This window comes from Ranitomeya variabilis, chromosome 1 (assembly GCF_051348905.1).
Source record: "Ranitomeya variabilis isolate aRanVar5 chromosome 1, aRanVar5.hap1, whole genome shotgun sequence".
Taxonomy (NCBI): Eukaryota; Metazoa; Chordata; class Amphibia; order Anura; family Dendrobatidae; genus Ranitomeya; species Ranitomeya variabilis.
The window spans coordinates 911,513,681-911,533,335 of NC_135232.1; the positions used below are offsets into that span (position 1 = coordinate 911,513,681).

The 19,655-nt window shown below is 45.3% G+C and overlaps 5 non-coding genes across 5 annotated transcripts; all 5 read right to left on the reverse strand.

The window, feature by feature from the left end:
• Window positions 1–1,252: 1,252 nt before the first annotated feature.
• Window positions 1,253–1,445, reverse strand: LOC143801355 (U2 spliceosomal RNA). The gene has a single exon (XR_013220923.1). It is a non-coding gene; the product is annotated as a U2 spliceosomal RNA (small nuclear RNA).
• An 11,109-nt stretch (window positions 1,446–12,554) lies between these two features.
• Window positions 12,555–12,753, reverse strand: LOC143794208 (U2 spliceosomal RNA). Its single transcript, XR_013220404.1, has one exon. It is a non-coding gene; the product is annotated as a U2 spliceosomal RNA (small nuclear RNA).
• A 164-nt stretch (window positions 12,754–12,917) lies between these two features.
• On the reverse strand, window positions 12,918–13,116 carry LOC143794053 (U2 spliceosomal RNA). Its single transcript, XR_013220400.1, has one exon. It is a non-coding gene; the product is annotated as a U2 spliceosomal RNA (small nuclear RNA).
• A 174-nt stretch (window positions 13,117–13,290) lies between these two features.
• Window positions 13,291–13,479, reverse strand: LOC143794182 (U2 spliceosomal RNA). Its single transcript, XR_013220401.1, has one exon. It is a non-coding gene; the product is annotated as a U2 spliceosomal RNA (small nuclear RNA).
• Window positions 13,480–13,655: 176 nt separating this feature from the next.
• Window positions 13,656–13,842, reverse strand: LOC143796773 (U2 spliceosomal RNA). The gene has a single exon (XR_013220447.1). It is a non-coding gene; the product is annotated as a U2 spliceosomal RNA (small nuclear RNA).
• Between the last annotated feature and the right edge of the window lie 5,813 nt (window positions 13,843–19,655).

A 19,655-nucleotide genomic window follows, 5' to 3' on the forward strand; every position in this document is an offset into this window, starting at 1 on the left:
CCCGGCGCCGACCCATTGCCGGTCCCTTTTGGTCTTACCAGTAATGCCCTTCTGCTCCATCTTAGCCCTGCTTTTAGACTCCCTCTGGTCCAGCAACCAGGTTTTGGGATTTGGTATGTCACCTGTCATTGACTCTGGAGACATCCCACTATTTGGTACGCCCTTATTGTCTCCAGAGGCTCCAGGTTGTTGTTCCTCCTCCTGAGGGGTGGTCTGATCATTTGTTCCTTGTTCGGACGTCTTGGACTTTCCCTTTTGCTCATCTTCCCGGAATCTGTGAGGACAAGAAAAATAAAAATGACCTGGAGTCTGGCAAAAACTACATTTCTTTTCCTTAGGGCATTCTCTTGTCTCATGCTCTTCACTGGCACAATTTCTACATGATACATTACAGTTTTCTTTTGAATGACCATATCGCCCACAATTCCAGTATTTTCCCCATACATTTCACACTTTTAAAATAAATTGCTAGAAATGACATGATTTCTGGAGCCGAAAAAAAGGGCGAGAATACTTTAACTATAACCAGTCTTACCTCATCCAGGATGTGCTCAGAGATTTGTATCCCTTTCAAAACAGGGCTATTTTCAACTTTTTTAATCTTTTCTACAACATCTCTGAAAATACCTTCTCCGGTGAATGTGATGTCATAGTCACCTCTTCTGGGATAATCCTGGATGGACAAAATTTCGTTCCTCTGCACACCAAGAAGGTTCCTGAGCACGTCCTGGACTACATACCCTAATTTCCTCATATCCGAGCCACCCGCCGTGAAGTGAACCCAGATAGAGTTTTTTAGAGAGGCACTAGGTTAGGGTCAACCTCCATGGAAAACGCAACAAGGTTGCAAATTGCAGTCGCTTGCAATCTGCGCTCCCAATGTTCTGCATGGAAAACACCTGGAAGCTGGGGGATCGCAACTCGTTACCCTGGGACTAAGCCCTCTCCCTAATAGCAACAAGCAGGTTAAGTCCACCTAAGTGGACGATCCTGCCAGGCCAAGGAGAAGGGTACCCGAGTGCCCTTCAACTACAATCTCCGGCAAAAAAGCACTTGATCGTAGCCAAAAGGCCGAGAAGCGATGATCAGAAATGGTTTGCCACTTGGGCCGCACCAAGGCCTACAACCGACACCCACTGTGGAGACATAGCAAATATTGCCACAGGGAAGACATTTCCAGAAACTCTGGATGCACTGTCGATGACAGTTCTGCGGTGTGCGTGTGTTCAAGCTGTGCACAACGCGTTTTGAATCTGCATAACCACACCCTCCATCCCCATTGTGACAGCACGTGAAGTTTCTGTGCGACAAAGCAAGCTCCATTTCCAGCTCCCTGTTCCAAAAATCCATTTAATATATGGTCCCCAAATAGGGGACGTATCAGATGTTAAACTGATAAGAACAGACACTACGCTTGATCTTGAGCCATTTGGCCGAGAAGCGATGATCAGAAATGGTTTGCCACTTGGGCCGCACCAAGGCCTACAACCGACACCCACTGTGGAGACATAGCAAAAGATTGCCGCAGGGAAGACATTTCCAGAAACTCTGGATGCACTGTCGATGACAGTTCTGCGGTGTGCGTGTGTTCAGATATTAAACTGATAAGAACAGACTTTTTTTTTTTTTTTTTTTTTTTTAATCATTCAGGTTAGTTTTTAAAGCAATCAGAAAAATATACCAAAACTTACTTGCTAAAAACTTCTCATCATCAGGGCCTCATATTTTTCTTTATCAGGAAAAAATTATCTTATTACAGTCATAAGATACAAAACTCCAAATAAATCACTGATATTTCACAATATAACGACACTTTTTGAACTTCCATATTCCCTCGGCATCCGTTCCACCACCGCCTCTACAATCTAAATTATATACTAAGAACAACCTAGAAAGAATAATCCTAACACATTCATTTACAGTAATAACTTTTCTCTTAAACACACAAAGATTCCTCATATCCCACAAACTCTCCAAGACACAAGCCATGATTAACCATAACACTCTCTGTTTCACTCGTCCACATGCACCAATCCCAAACATATCCACACGCCAATCCACAAAATTCACTCCAGACAAAATCTTACACAATCCTCCTACACACTTCCACACATTATAAGCAAAACAACAGTTCCACATCAAATGCATAACCGTCTCACATCCACCACATCCATCTCTTGGACACACATCTGATCTGACCAAATCTCTCTTCTTTTGCACCTCTCTCACTGGAAGGATATTATGAAACGCCATCCATACTACATTCTTCTGCTTGTTTGACATCCCAAACGTGTCCACCATCCTCCATGCATCTGCAACCTCATTCCCTCTCAACCCAACTATATCACACTCGACCTCACTTGCATAGATTTTCCTATACACACTCCTAACCATTCTAAACTCATTCATCGGCACACTCAACAAATCATGCTTCCTAACAAACTTCTCAATCACTACATACCACACTGGACACTTAAAAGAAACAGGCACTCTTGCATCCCTCTTCCTCCAACATAAACCATACAACATCCAACCAGCTGAATAACTTGCCATACACGCACCCTTATTACTTTTACTCAACAGAACCACAACTGTCTTAAGGTAATGTCCTAAAAAAACCTCAATATTAGGAAAAGCCAACCCACCATGCTGGCAGGCCTTATAAAGGCTATCCCTCTTCAGTTTCTCCATCTTGCTACACCAGAGAAAAGTAAAAATAAGTTTCTCTACTCTCTTAACATTCCTATGAGGAGATGGAAAAATTGTAGCCACAAAAAGCAGGATAGGCAAAACCACTGCTTTGATAATCAAAACTTTGCCATGCTAAGAAAGCTCTCTCATCCTCCAAAAATTCAGCTTTCGCTCAACACGCGTGCCACACTCATCTCAACTCTCATTGACTTTCAGATCATCATTGAAGAATACCCCTAAAATCTTCATTGCACCCTCTTCATACTTGACTCCATCCATGCAAATACTATCATCTCCAAAACATTTGAAACTACACTTATTCCAGTTGACCCTAAACCCAGACGCACCACAGAAAAAATCCAGAAGCAGCCTCACCCTACTCATTGATGCCATACTTTCACTCACAATCACCACATCATCCATATAGCCTAACACCTTCACATGCTTACCACCACTCCCTGGCACTAACAATCCTCTCATCATTTTCTCACGTCTCACTAAACACAACAAAGGCTCAATCACACATACAAACAAGACAGGGGACATAGGACACCCCTGTCTGACACCTGACTTAATCATCACCCTCTCACTTAGCCAGCCATTCACTAAGAACTCACTTGACATACAATCATACAAAGACCTAACAGCATTCAGAAAAACCATAGGAAACCCAAAATTCTCCAAACCTTTGAACAAGAACACATGTGAAACTCTATCGAAAGCCTTTTCAAAGTCAATCGCTAGAACCATGCACTTCTGCTTTCTTACTTTACAGTCACCAAGCATATCCCTTAACAACAGTAAATTATCACTCATACTCCTACCAGGCACGGCACACACTTGATCATCATCCACCACACACCCAATCACCTCACGCATACGATTTGCTAACAACTTGCTATAGACCTTATAATCAGCATTAAGCAATGTTATAGGTCTCCAATTTTCCAGATGCTTTCTCTCACCCTTCTTAAACACAAGTACCACTACACCTTCTTTCATAGATTTACATAAAACACCATTCATCCACATATACCTACAAACCTCAGTCAAATCACCACCCAAAAACTCCCAAGCTTTCACATACAGTTCCACAGGCAGCCCATCATTCCCAGGCATCTTATTCTTTTTAGCACTCATAACTACTTTCTTCACCTCATCCAGGATAACATCATCACACAAAATATCACACTCATCTGAACCAAGACTCTTATCCACACCATTCCATACATGCGACACAAGCCCAGAATCAATCCATTTCTCATCATACAACTTACTATAAAACTTATTCACTCCTTTCAAAAGATTCTTCCCAGTTACACAAGATCCGTCTTCACCAACTATTTCGCTCAAATCCAACTTCCTTCCATTCATTTTTTTGAAAAAATACCTCGTGCACTTTTCATTTTTTTCCAAATGCTCTATTTTGGTTCGGTAAATAATTTCCTTACCTTTTTTTATCTATAAGACATTTTAACTAATTCCTTGCAACCACAAGCTGATCAGACATATCCGTCCCACTTGCAACACACCCACGCAAGCAGTCAATCTTTCTGCTTAAATCATGAAATCTATTACGATATCTGGCAGCTTTACTGTAGCCCCATTTTTTAAAGAAATTTTTAATCTGCAACTTCACCCAATCCCACCATTCAAGCACACTATCAAAATCACGTTTACGCCACCTCCAACTTGCATACCTTCTCTCCAACTCATTCATCACCTCTTCATCCTCCAACAACCTCAAATTCAACTTCCACCCCCCTCCCCCATACACTATGTCCCCATTCGCACTCAACACTCCACGCAGGCATTCATGATCAGAAAAAGGAACCCTATGTTGAGCAAAACTTGAACAAAACATATTTTTAGAAAATAACATCCTATCTATTCTAGATGTAATATTACCTCGGTCGGCATAATATGTTGGCGGTGGTGGAAAGCCATACCCAAAAATTGCAGCATCTGAGAAAGAAAAATCAAAGATTAATTGGGACAACTTTTTCCCAGTAATGTCCACATTCCCTTCTGTGGCACAATTAAAATCACCAACAAAAATAGTAGGTATTTTCCCTGGAAGAAAAAAACTCAATTTCTCAAGAAGAGCAAGTCACTCTTCTTTTTTTGTAGAACAATATAAATTAATAATCCTAACCTTCCACCCCCTATAACTTAAAAAAACAATAATACACTGACCCACCTCCACAACCGTATAACTGTCAATAGCAATATTTTTGTTACCAACCAGGATTCCCACCCCATCATTTTTATTTGTACTTGATCCTGACCAGACATGCTGGCCATATGGCCATTCTTTATCCCCTGGAGATTCAAAAATCCCGCATTCTTGCAGACAGTAGACATCTGCACTCAGACCCTTAAGGTAGTCCAGAACAGTAGTTCTACTGGTGACAGATCTAATTTGCCTAACATTAAGGGACACAATGTCCCAACCAGAATGATGTGGCATAAAAGGGGAATCACGCAAAACCTACAAAAATAAAAAAAAAGACAAAAACGATGTTCAGCCCATATCAAGCACATCAAAGTTATTGGCACTTGGCGGGATGCCAAATGTCACCTCTTCAGGAGAAAAGACATCTTGCGGGTAAACACGAGAACCCATCGGACTATCACACACAGGAGCAACAGAGGGACACTCAGTCCTTGGCTTCTTCTTGGAAACACCAGGTTCTTCCTCATCAGAGGACCTGGCAGCAGACAAGTCTCCCTGGCCACCATCTTCAGCTTCCTCCGCGGCAGTATCACTCCAAGATATGGCTGGGGATTTAGACAAATCCATTTCCCCCTCTCCACGGACACCAGACTGGAGAGGGAGAGGTGACACCACCTCCAAAATTTCCATGCCAAAACCATCTGGCCCACGAGGATGGACCTGGGCATCCTCAAGTATGTCCTCAAGTATGTCCTCAATCTCCGAGTCATCCCCTTCCTCACTGGAAGCGACTGCCTCCTCCCCGACATCTGCTAGGGGGCTCAAAGGAGTTTCAGCAACAATAGACGGAGCAGCAGGCCTGACCGCGGTCACTTGTGCAAAGGACCTAGATGTGATTCTGGCCCGACACTCCCGAAGGACATGTCCATCCTCACCACAAGCATCACATTTTACCTGGTTCTTGCAGTCTCTCGCCATGTGACCGGTCTCGTTACACCTCCTGCAGGTTGGCTGATTACTGCAGGACTCTTGGATGTGGCCATATGTACTACACCTTCTACAGAAGAAAGGAGCATCAGGAAAATACAGAAAGCCAGTATCTTGTTATGGTTCTCAATGGCAAGAGAACATAGCCCAGCATACATAGGAACTAGCTCTTGGAAGGATGGAAACTTAAACTGACCATGAACTAAACCTGCCGCACAACTAACAGTAGCCGGGTAGCGTAGCCTGCGTTTTATCCCTAGACACCCAGCGCCGGCCGGAGGACTAACTAATCCTGGCAGAGGAAAATATAGTCCTGGCTCACCTCTAGAGAAATTTCCCCGAAAGGCAGACAGAGGCCCCCACATATATTGGCGGTGATTTAAGATGAAAATGACAAACGTAGTATGAAAATAGGTTTAGCAAAATCGAGGTCCGCTTACTAGATAGCAGGAAGACAGAAAGGGTACTTTCATGGTCAGCTGAAAACCCTATCAATACACCATCCTGAAATTACTTTAAGACTCTAGTATTAACTCATAACATCAGAGTGGCAATTTCAGATCACAAGAGCTTTCCAGACACAGAAACGAAACTGCAGCTGTGAACTGGAACAAAATGCAAAAAACAAACAAGGACAAAAGTCCGACTTAGCTGGAAGTTGTCTGGTAGCAGGAACATGCACAGAAAGGCTTCTGATTACAATGTTGACCGGCATGGAAGTGACAGAGGAGCAAGGTTAAATAGCGACTCCCACATCCTGATGGGAACAGGTGAACAGAGGGGATGATGCACACAAGTTCAATTCCACCAGTGGCCACCGGGGGAGCCCAAAATCCAATTTCACAACAGTACCCCCCCCCCTCAAGGAGGGGGCACCGAACCCTCACCAGAACCACCAGGGCGATCAGGATGAGCCCTATGAAAGGCACGGACCAGATCGGAGGCATGAACATCAGAGGCAGTCACCCAAGAATTATCCTCCTGACCGTATCCCTTCCATTTGACCAGATACTGGAGTTTCCGTCTGGAAACACGGGAGTCCAAGATTTTTTCCACAACGTACTCCAACTCGCCCTCAACCAACACCGGAGCAGGAGGCTCAACGGAAGGCACAACCGGTACCTCATACCTGCGCAACAATGACCGATGAAAAACATTATGAATAGAAAAAGATGCAGGGAGGTCCAAACGGAAGGACACAGGGTTAAGAATCTCCAATATCTTGTACGGGCCGATGAACCGAGGCTTAAACTTAGGAGAAGAAACCCTCATAGGGACAAAACGAGAAGACAACCACACCAAGTCCCCGACACAAAGCCGAGGACCAACCCGACGCCGGCGGTTGGCAAAAAGCTGAGTCTTCTCCTGGGACAACTTCAAATTGTCCACCACCTGCCCCCAAATCTGATGCAACCTCTCCACCACAGCATCCACTCCAGGACAATCCGAAGATTCCACCTGACCGGAGGAAAATCGAGGATGAAACCCCGAATTACAGAAAAAAGGAGACACCAAGGTGGCAGAGCTGGCCCGATTATTGAGGGCAAACTCCGCTAAAGGCAAAAAAGCAACCCAATCATCCTGATCTGCAGACACAAAACACCTCAAATATGTCTCCAAAGTCTGATTCGTCCGCTCGGTCTGGCCATTAGTCTGAGGATGGAAAGCAGACGAGAAAGACAAATCTATGCCCATCCTAGCACAGAATGCCCGCCAAAATCTAGACACGAATTGGGTTCCTCTGTCAGAAACGATATTCTCCGGAATACCATGCAAACGAACCACATTTTGAAAAAAACAGAGGAACCAACTCGGAAGAAGAAGGCAACTTAGGCAGGGGAACCAAATGGACCATCTTAGAGAAACGGTCACACACCACCCAGATGACAGACATCTTCTGAGAAACAGGAAGATCCGAAATAAAATCCATCGAGATGTGCGTCCAAGGCCTCTTCGGGATAGGCAAGGGCAACAACAATCCACTAGCCCGAGAACAACAAGGCTTGGCCCGAGCACAAACGTCACAAGACTGCACAAAGCCTCGTACATCTCGTGACAGGGAAGGCCACCAGAAGGACCTTGCCACCAAATCCCTGGTACCAAAGATTCCAGGATGACCTGCCAACGCAGAAGAATGAACCTCAGAAATGACTTTACTGGTCCAATCATCAGGAACAAACAGTCTACCAGGTGGGCAACGATCAGGTCTATCCGCCTGAAAATCCTGCAAGGCCCGCCGCAGGTCTGGAGAAACGGCAGACAATATCACTCCATCCTTAAGGATACCTGTAGGTTCAGAATTACCAGGGGAGTCAGGCTCAAAACTCCTAGAAAGGGCATCCGCCTTAACATTCTTAGAACCCGGTAGGTATGACACCACAAAATTAAACCGAGAGAAAAACAACGACCAGCGCGCCTGTCTAGGATTCAGGCGTCTGGCGGACTCAAGATAAATTAAATTTTTGTGGTCGGTCAATACCACCACCTGATGTCTAGCCCCCTCAAGCCAATGACGCCACTCCTCAAAAGCCCACTTCATGGCCAAAAGCTCCCGATTCCCAATATCATAATTCCGCTCGGCGGGCGAAAATTTACGAGAAAAAAAAGCACAAGGTTTCATCACGGAGCAGTCGGAACTTCTTTGCAACAAAACCGCCCCAGCTCCGATTTCAGAAGCGTCGACCTCAACCTGAAAAGGAAGAGCAACATCAGGCTGACGCAACACAGGGGCGGAAGAAAAGCGGCGCTTAAGCTCCCGAAAGGCCTCCACAGCAGCAGGGGACCAATCAGCAACATCAGCACCCTTCTTAGTCAAATCAGTCAATGGTTTAACAACATCAGAAAAACCAGCAATAAATCGACGATAAAAGTTAGCAAAGCCCAAAAATTTCTGAAGACTCTTAAGAGAAGAGGGTTGCGTCCAATCACAAATAGCCCGAACCTTGACAGGATCCATCTCGATGGAAGAGGGGGAAAAAATGTATCCCAAGAAGGAAATCTTTTGAACCCCAAAAACGCACTTAGAACCCTTCACACACAAGGAATTAGACCGCAAAACCTGAAAAACCCTCCTGACCTGCTGGACATGAGAGTCCCAGTCATCCGAAAAAATCAGAATATCATCCAGATACACGATCATAAATTTATCCAAATAATCACGGAAAATGTCATGCATAAAGGACTGAAAGACTGAAGGGGCATTTGAAAGGCCAAAAGGCATCACCAAATACTCAAAGTGGCCCTCGGGCGTATTAAATGCGGTTTTCCACTCATCCCCCTGCTTAATTCGCACCAAATTATACGCCCCACGGAGATCTATCTTAGAGAACCACTTGGCCCCCTTTATGCGAGCAAACAAATCAGTCAGCAGTGGCAACGGATATTGATATTTAACCGTGATTTTATTCAAAAGCCGATAATCAATACACGGCCTCAAAAAGCCATCTTTCTTAGACACAAAGAAAAAACCGGCTCCTAAGGGAGATGACGAAGGACGAATATGTCCCTTTTCCAAGGACTCCTTTATATATTCTCGCATAGCAGCATGTTCAGGCACAGACAGATTAAATAAACGACCCTTAGGGTATTTACTACCCGGAATCAAATCTATGGCACAATCGCACTCCCGGTGCGGGGGTAATGAACCAAGCTTAGGTTCTTCAAAAACGTCACGATAGTCAGACAAGAATTCAGGAATCTCAGAGGGAATAGATGACGAAATGGAAACCAAAGGTACGTCCCCATGCATCCCCTTACATCCCCAGCTTAACACAGACATAGCGTTCCAGTCGAGGACTGGGTTATGAGATTGCAGCCATGGCAATCCAAGCACCAACACATCATGTAGATTATACAGCACAAGAAAGCGAATAATCTCCTGATGATCCGGATTAATTCGCATAGTTACTTGTGTCCAGTATTGTGGTTTATTACTAGCCAATGGGGTGGAGTCAATCCCCTTCAGAGGTATAGGAGTTTCAAGAGGCTCTAAATCATACCCACAGCGTTTGGCAAAGGACTAATCCATAAGACTCAAAGCGGCGCCAGAGTCGACATAGGCATCCGCGGAAATAGATGATAAAGAACAAATCAGGGTCACAGATAGAATAAACTTAGACTGAAAAGTGCCAATTGAAACTGACTTATCAAGCTTCTTAGTACGCTTAGAGCATGCTGATATAACATGAGTTGAATCACCACAATAAAAGCACAACCCATTTTTTTCGTCTAAAATTCTGCCGTTCGCTTGTGGACAGAATTCTATCACATTGCATATTCTCTGGCGTCTTCTCAGTAGACACCGCCAAATGGTGCACAGGTTTGCGCTCCCACAGACGTCTATCGATCTGGATAGCCATTGTCATGGACTCATTCAGACCCGCAGGCACAGGGAACCCCACCATAACATCCTTAACGGCATCAGAGAGACCCTCTCTGAAATTCGCCGCCAGGGCGCACTCATTCCACTGAGTAAGCACAGACCATTTACGGAATTTTTGGCAGTATATTTCAACTTCATCTTGCCCCTGAGGTAGGGACATCAAGGCTTTTTCCGCCTGAAGCTCTAAATGAGGTTCCTCATAAAGCAACCCCAAGGCCAGAAAAAACGCATCCACATTGAGCAACGCAGGATCCCCTGGAGCCAATGCAAAAGCCCAATCTTGAGGGTCGCCCCGGAGCAAGGAAATCACAATCCTGACCTGCTGAGCAGGATCTCCAGCAGAGCGAGATTTCAGGGACAAAAACAACTTGCAATTATTTTTGAAATTTTGAAAGCAAGATCTATTCCCCGAGAAAAATTCAGGCAAAGGAATTCTAGGTTCAGATATAGGAACATGAACAACAAAATCTTGTAAATTTTGAACTTTCGTGGTGAGATTATTCAAACCTGCAGCTAAACTCTGAATATCCATTTTAAACAGGTGAACACAGAGCCATTCCAGGATTAGAAGGAGAGAGAGAGAGGAAGGCTGCAATATAGGCAGACTTGCAAGTGATTCAATTGAAAGCACACTCAGAACTGAAGGAAAAAAAAAAAAAAAAAATTTCAGCAGACTTCTTTTTTCTCTCCTTTCTTTGCCAATTAATTTAACCCTTTAGGGCCGGTCAAACTGTTATGGTTCTCAATGGCAAGAGAACATAGCCCAGCATACATAGGAACTAGCTCTTGGAAGGATGGAAACTTAAACTGACCATGAACTAAACCTGCCGCACAACTAACAGTAGCCGGGTAGCGTAGCCTGCGTTTTATCCCTAGACGCCCAGCGCCGGCCGGAGGACTAACTAATCCTGGCAGAGGAAAATATAGTCCTGGCTCACCTCTAGAGAAATTTCCCCGAAAGGCAGACAGAGGCCCCCACATATATTGGCGGTGATTTAAGATGAAAATGACAAACGTAGTATGAAAATAGGTTTAGCAAAATCGAGGTCCGCTTACTAGATAGCAGGAAGACAGAAAGGGTACTTTCATGGTCAGCTGAAAACCCTATCAATACACCATCCTGAAATTACTTTAAGACTCTAGTATTAACTCATAACATCAGAGTGGCAATTTCAGATCACAAGAGCTTTCCAGACACAGAAACGAAACTGCAGCTGTGAACTGGAACAAAATGCAAAAAACAAACAAGGACAAAAGTCCGACTTAGCTGGAAGTTGTCTGGTAGCAGGAACATGCACAGAAAGGCTTCTGATTACAATGTTGACCGGCATGGAAGTGACAGAGGAGCAAGGTTAAATAGCGACTCCCACATCCTGATGGGAACAGGTGAACAGAGGGGATGATGCACACAAGTTCAATTCCACCAGTGGCCACCGGGGGAGCCCAAAATCCAATTTCACAACAGTATCTCTTCCAATTAAAAAGTTCATAGGCGGATAGTGAAGACCACCTGGTCCCTGCGGATCCACCGCAAACCTGACAAAGTACTTGTATTTACCCGTCCACAAGCCCTCCTCATTATTGATCCTGTGAGAAAACTGCACAAAGGTACAATGCCTCCTCAGGAAAGCAGTAATACTATCCTGGGAGCAAAAAGGATTGTGCATGAACACAACCACTGGGACATCCCCTTTAGATTAAAGAACGGTGAAAGTAAGTCCATCTAAAAGGGTGCTCTCTTTAAAGCCAGTCAAAGTTCTGAAGAGGTTTAGGCAAGCAGCCATAGTAGAAAGAACCAGCACGTACCTTCCATCTTTCCTAAAATCTTGCAGGCAAATGATATCCATCTTTTTTACCTTCAGGGCTTCATAGAAGATGGCATTCACCAGGAAGGACAGGGAGAAGTGTCCCTTCTTTTCTTCAGCGATCTCAATTCGGAATCCATTCTTGACCCGGGGGTCCCCGGTCCCAGCAAATTTCAGATTGACTCCCATAGTCACGCCTCAAGGATCGCCTTCCCGTTTCTTCCTTGCTATCCCCCCATAGCAGCATCTGGCTTAAGCCACCGAAGAGGCGATGCCAGAAGGCCGAGGGACAGCACTCAAAGAACCTCCTGGACAGACACTAGATCTGAGCCAAAAGGCCGAGAAGCGATGATCAGAAATGGTTTGCCACTTGGGCCGCACCAAGGCCTACAACCGAAACCCACTGTGGAGACATAGCAAAAGATTGCCGCAGGGAAGACATTTCCAGAAACTCTGGATGCACTGTCGATGACAGTTCTGCGGTGTGCGTGTGTTCAAGCTGTGCACAACGCGTTTTGAATCTGCATAACCACACCCTCCATCCCCATTGTGACAGCACGTGAAGGTTCCATGTGACAAAGCAAGCTCCATTTCCAGCTCCCTGTTCCAAAAATCCATTTAATATATGGTCCCCAAATAGGGGACTTATCAGATATTAAACTGATAAGAACAGACACTACGCTTGATCTTGAGCCATTTGGCCGAGAAGCGATGGTCAGAAATGGTTTGCCACTTGGGCCGCACCAAGGCCAACAACCGACACCCACTGTGGAGACATAGCAAAAGATTGCCGCAGGGAAGACATTTCCAGAAACTCTGGATGCACTGTCGATGACAGTTCTGCGGTGTGCGTGTGTTCAAGCTGTGCACAACGCGTTTTGAATCTGCATAACCACACCCTCCATCCCCATTGTGACAGCACGTGAAGGTTCCATGTGACAAAGCAAGCTCCATTTCCAGCTCCCTGTTCCAAAAATCCATTTAATATATGGTCCCCAAATAGGGGACGTATCAGATATTAAACTGATAAGAACAGACACTACGCTTGATCTTGAGCCATTTGGCCGAGAAGCGATAATCAGAAATGGTTTGCCACTTGGGCCGCACCAAGGCCTACCACCGACACCCACTGTGGAGACATAGCAAAAGATTACCGCAGGGAAGACATTTCCAGAAACTCTGAATGCACTGTCGATAACAGTTCTGCGGTGTGCGTGTGTTCAAGCTGTGCACAACGCGTTTTGAATCTGCATAACCACACCCTCCATACCCATTGTTACAGCACGTGAAGGTTCCATGCGACAAAGCAAGCTCCATTTCCAGCTCCCTGTTCCAAAAGTCCATTTAATATATGGTCCCCAAATAGGGGACGTATCAGATATTAAACTGATAAGAACAGACACTACGCTTGATCTTGAGCCATTTGGCCGAGAAGCGATGATCAGAAATGGTTTGCCACTTGGGCCGCACCAAGGCCTACAACCGACACCCACTGTGGAGACATAGCAAAAGATTGCCGCAGGGAAGACATTTCCAGAAACTCTGGATGCACTGTCGATGACAGTTCTGCGGTGTGCGTGTCTTCAAGCTGTGCACAACACCTTTTGAATCTGCATAACCACACCCTCCATCCCCATTGTGACAGCACGTGAAGGTTCCGTGCGACAAAGCAAGCTCCATTTCCAGCTCCCTGTTCCAAAAATCCATTTAATATATGGTCCCAAAATAGGGGATGTATCAGATATTAAACTGATAAGAACAGACACTATGCTTGATCTTGAGCCATTTGGCCGAGAAGCGATGATCAGAAATGGTTTGTGTTGTGAATTTGGTTTCTGGGCTCCCCCGGTGGTTTCTGGTGGTACTGCACTTGTGTACTTCATCTCCTCTGTTCACCTGTTTCCATCAGGATGTGGGAGTTTTCTATTTAACCTTGCTCCTCAGTCATTTCTATGCCGGCCAACAATGTTACCAGAAGCCTTTCTGTTGCATGTTCCTGCTCCTAGACTACTATCAGCTAAGTTGGACTTGTAGTCCTAAGTTTGTTTTGCATTTTTGTTCCAGTTCTCTGCGATTGATTATTTCTGAGGCTGGAAGCCCTTGTGAGCTGAAATTGCCACTCTGGTGTCATGAGTTGATATTAGAGTCTTAAAGTAATTTCAGGATGGTGTTTTGAAAGGGTTTTCAGCTGACTGTGAAGTTCCCTTTTCTGTCTTCCTACTATCTAGTAAGCGGACCTCAATTTGCTAAACCTATCTTCATACTTCGTATGTCAATTTCCTCTGAAATCACCGACAATATATGTGGGGGCTACTGTCTGCCTTTTGGGGAAAATTTCTCTAGAGGTAAGCCAGGTCTGTATTTTCCTCTGCTAGGGTCAGTCAGTTCTCCGGCTGGCGCTGGGCGTCTAGGGATAAAACGTAGGCACGCTACCCGGCCACTGTTAGTTGTGCGGTAGGTTTAGCTCACAGTCAGCTCGAGTTCCCATCTTCCAAGAGCTAGTCCTTTTTGTATGCTTTACTATGTTCTCTTGCCATTGAGAACCATGACAGTTTGGCCGGCCAAGGGTTAAAATAATTGGCAGAAGAAAGGAGAGAAAAGAACTCTGCAGAGAATTTTTTTTTTTTTTTTTCCTGAGTTTGCTCATTAGTTGATTCACTTGCATCTCTGCTTACTGCAGCCTTCGTCTCTCTCTCCTTCTAATCCTTGAATGGTTCTGATTTCACCTGATTAATATGGATCCTCAGAGTTTAGCTACAGGTTTGGATAATCTCGCTGTGAAGGTTCAAAGTTTACAGGATTTTGTTATTCATGCTCCTATATCTGAACCTAGAATTCCTTTACCTGAATTTTTCTCCGGGGATAGATCTCGCTTCCAGAATTTCAAACATAATTGTAAATTATTTTTGTCTCTGAGATCTCGCTCCGCTGGAGATCCTGCACAGCAGGTCAGGATTGTAATTTCCTTGCTCCGGGGCGACCCTCAGGACTGGGCACTTGCTTTGGCACCAGGGGATCCTGCGTTGCTGAATGTGGATGCGTTTTTCCTGGCTTTGGGGTTGCTTTATGAGGAACCTCATTTAGAGATTCAGGCTGAAAAAGCCTTAATGGCCCTGTCTCAAGGGCAAGATGAGGCTGAAATATACTGCCAAAAATTTCGTAAGTGGTCTGTGCTTACTCAGTGGAATGAGTGCGCCCTGGCGGCGAATTTCAGAGAGGGTCTCTCTGATGCCATTAAGGATGTTATGGTGGGGTTCCCTGTGCCTACAGGTCTGAATGAGTCCATGACAATGGCTATTCAGATTGATCGGCGTTTGCGGGAGCGCAAACCTGTGCACCATTTGGCGGTGTCTACTGAGAAGGCGCCAGAGATTATGCAATGTGATAGAATTCTGTCCAGAAGCGAACGACAGAATTTTAGGCGAAAAAATGGGTTATGCTTCTATTGTGGTGATTCAACTCATGTTATATCAGCATGCTCTAAACGTACTAAGAAGGTTGATAAGTCTGTTTCAATTGGCACTTTACAGTCTAAGTTTATTCTATCTGTGACCCTGATTTGCTCTTTATCGTCTATTACCGCGGACGCCTATGTCGACTCTGGCGCCGCTTTGAGTCTTATGGATTGGTCCTTTGCCAAACGCTGTGGGTTTGATTTAGAGCCTCTGGAAGTTCCTATACCTCTGAAGGGTATTGACTCCACGCCATTGGCTAGTAATAAACCACAATACTGGACACAAGTAAATATGCATATTAATCCGGATCACCAGGAGATTATTCGCTTCCTTGTGTTGTATAATCTACATGATGTGTTGGTGCTTGGATTGCCATGGCTGCAATCTCATAACCCAGTCCTCGACTGGAAGGCAGTGTCTGTGTTAAGCTGGGGATGTCAGGGGACTCATGGGGACGTACCTTTCGTTTCCATTTCGTTATCTATTCCCTCTGAGATTCCGGAATTTTTATCTGATTATCGTGACGTTTTTGAGGAGCCTAAAATTGGTTCACTACCTCCGCACAGAGAGTGCGATTGTACTATAGATCTGATTCCGGGCAGTAAGTTTCCAAAGGGTCGTTTATTTAATCTATCTGTGCCTGAACATGCTGCTATGCGGGAATATATTAAGGAGTCCTTGGAAAAGGGACATATTCGTCCTTCGTCATCTCCCTTAGGAGCTGGTTTTTTCTTTGTATCTAAAAAAGATGGCTCTTTGAGGCCGTGTATTGATTATCGGCTTTTGAATAAAATCACGGTTAAATATCAGTATCCTTTGCCACTGCTTACTGATTTGTTTGCTCGAATAAAGGGGGCCAAGTGGTTCTCTAAGATTGATCTTCGTGGGGCGTATAATTTAGTGCGAATTAAGCAGGGGGATGAGTGGAAAACCGCATTTAATACGCCTGAGGGCCATTTTGAGTATTTAGTAATGCCTTTTGGTCTTTCAAATGCCCCTTCAGTCTTTCAGTCCTTTATGCATGACATTTTCCGTGAATATTTGGATACATTTTTGATTGTGTATCTGGATGATATTTTGATTTTTTCGGAGGACTGGGACTCTCATGTCCAACAGGTCAGGAGGGTTTTTCAGGTTTTGCGCTCTAATTCCTTGTGTGTAAAGGGTTCTAAGTGCGTTTTTGGGGTTCAAAAGATTTCATTTTTGGGGTACATTTTTTCCCCCTCTTCCATTGAGATGGACCCTGTCAAGGTTCAGGCTATTTGTGATTGGACGCAACCCTCTTCTCTTAAGAGCCTTCAGAAGTTTTTGGGCTTTGCTAATTTTTATCGTCGATTTATAACTGGTTTTTCTGATGTCGCTAAACCGTTGACTGATTTGACTAAGAAGGGTGCTGATGTTGCTGAGTGGTCCCCTGCTGCTGTGGAGGCCTTTCGGGAGCTTAAGCGTCGCTTTTCTTCCGCCCCTGTATTGCGTCAGCCTGATGTTACTCTTCCTTTTCAGGTTGAGGTCGACGCTTCAGAAATCGGAGCTGGGGCGGTTTTGTCACAGAAAAGTTCCGACTGCTCCGTGATGAGACCTTGTGCGTTCTTTTCTCGTAAGTTTTCGCCCACTGAGCGAAATTATGATATTGGTAATCGGGAGCTCTTGGCTATGAAGTGGGCTTTTGAGGAGTGGCGTCATTGGCTTGAGGGGGCTAGACATCAGGTGGTGGTATTGACCGACCACAAAAATTTAATTTATCTTGAGTCCGCCAGGCGCCTGAATCCTAGACAGGCGCGCTGGTCGTTATTTTTCTCTCGGTTTAATTTTGTGGTTTCTTATCTACCGGGTTCTAAAAATGTGAAGGCGGATGCCCTTTCTAGGAGTTTTGAGCCTGATTCCCCTGGTAATTCTGAACCTACAGGTATCCTTAAGGATGGAGTGATATTATCTGCTGTTTCCCCAGATTTGCGACGGGTCTTGCAGGAGTTTCAGGCGGATAGACCTGATCGTTGCCCGCCTGGTAGATTGTTTGTTCCTGATGATTGGACCAGTAGAGTCATCTCGGAGGTCCATTCTTCTGCGTTAGCAGGTCATCCTGGAATCTTTGGTACCAGGGATTTGGTGGCTAGGTCCTTCTGGTGGCCTTCCCTGTCACGAGATGTGCGAGATTTTGTGCAGTCTTGTGATGTTTGTGCTCGGGCCAAGCCTTGTTGTTCTCGGGCTAGTGGATTGTTGTTATCCTTGCCTATTCCGAAGAGGCCTTGGACTCACATCTCCATGGATTTTATTTCTGATCTCCCTGTTTCTCAGAAGATGTCTGTCATCTGGGTGGTGTGTGACCGTTTCTCTAAGATGGTCCATTTGGTTCCCTTGCCTAAATTGCCTTCTTCATCCGAGCTGGTTCCTCTGTTTTTTCAAAATGTGGTACGCTTGCATGGTATTCCGGAGAATATCGTTTCTGACAGGGGAACCCAATTCGTGTCTAGATTTTGGCGAGCGTTCTGTGCTAGGATGGGCATTGATTTGTCTTTTTCGTCTGCTTTCCACCCTCAGACTAATGGCCAGACCGAGAGAACTAATCAGACCTTGGAGACTTATTTGAGGTGTTTTGTGTCTGCGGATCAGGATGATTGGGTTGCCTTTTTGCCCTTGGCGGAGTTTGCCCTCAATAATCGGGCTAGTTCTGCCACCTTGGTTTCTCCTTTCTTCTGTAATTCGGGGTTCATCCTCGTTTCTCTTCCGGTCAGGTGGAGTCTTCGGATTGTCCTGGAGTGGATGCTGTGGTGGAGGGGTTGCATCAGATTTGGGGGCATGTGGTGGACAATTTGAAGTTGTCCCAGGAGAAGACTCAGCATTTTGCCAACCGCCGTCGTCGTGTTGGTCCTCGTCTTTGTGTTGGGGACTTGGTGTGGTTATCTTCTCGTTTTGTCCCTATGAAGGTTTCTTCTCCTAAGTTTAAGTCTCGGTTCATCGGCCCGTACAAGATATTGGAGATTCTTAACCCTGTGTCCTTTCGTTTGGACCTCCCTACATCTTTTTCTATTCATAATGTCTTCCATCGGTCATTGTTGCGCAGGTATGAGGTACCGGTTGTGCCTTCCGTTGAGCCTCCTGCTCCGGTGTTGGTTGAGGGTGAGTTGGAGTACGTTGTCGAGAAGATCTTGGACTCCCGTGTTTCCAGACAGAGACTTCAGTATCTGGTCAAGTGGAAGGGCTACGGTCAGGAGGATAACTCTTGGGTGACAGCCTCTGATGTTCATGCCTCCGATTTGGTCCGTGCCTTTCATAGGGCTCATCCTGATCGCCCTGGTGGTTCTGGTGAGGGTTCGGTGCCCCCTCCTTGAGGGGGGGGTACTGTTGTGAATTTGGTTTCTGGGCTCCCCCGGTGGTTTCTGGTGGTACTGCACTTGTGTGCTTCATCTCCTCTGTTCACCTGTTTCCATCAGGATGTGGGAGTTTTCTATTTAACCCTGCTCCTCAGTCATTTCTATGCTGGCCAACAATGTTACCAGAAGCCTTTCTGTTGCATGTTCCTGCTCCTAGACTACTATCAGCTAAGTTGGACTTGTAGTCCTAAGTTTGTTTTGCATTTTTGTTCCAGTTCTCTGCGATTGATTATTTCTGAGGCTGGAAGCCCTTGTGAGCTGAAATTGCCACTCTGGTGTCATGAGTTGATATTAGAGTCTTAAAGTAATTTCAGGATGGTGTTTTGAAAGGGTTTTCAGCTGACTGTGAAGTTCCCTTTTCTGTCTTCCTACTATCTAGTAAGCGGACCTCAATTTGCTAAACCTATCTTCATACTTCGTATGTCAATTTCCTCTGAAATCACCGACAATATATGTGGGGGCTACTGTCTGCCTTTTGGGGAAAATTTCTCTAGAGGTAAGCCAGGTCTGTATTTTCCTCTGCTAGGGTCAGTCAGTTCTCCGGCTGGCGCTGGGCGTCTAGGGATAAAACGTAGGCACGCTACCCGGCCACTGTTAGTTGTGCGGTAGGTTTAGCTCACAGTCAGCTCGAGTTCCCATCTTCCAAGAGCTAGTCCTTTTTGTATGCTTTACTATGTTCTCTTGCCATTGAGAACCATGACAGGTTTGCCACTTGGGCCACACCAAGGCCTACAACCGACACCCACTGTGGAGACATAGCAAAAGATTGCCGCAGGGAAGACATTTCCA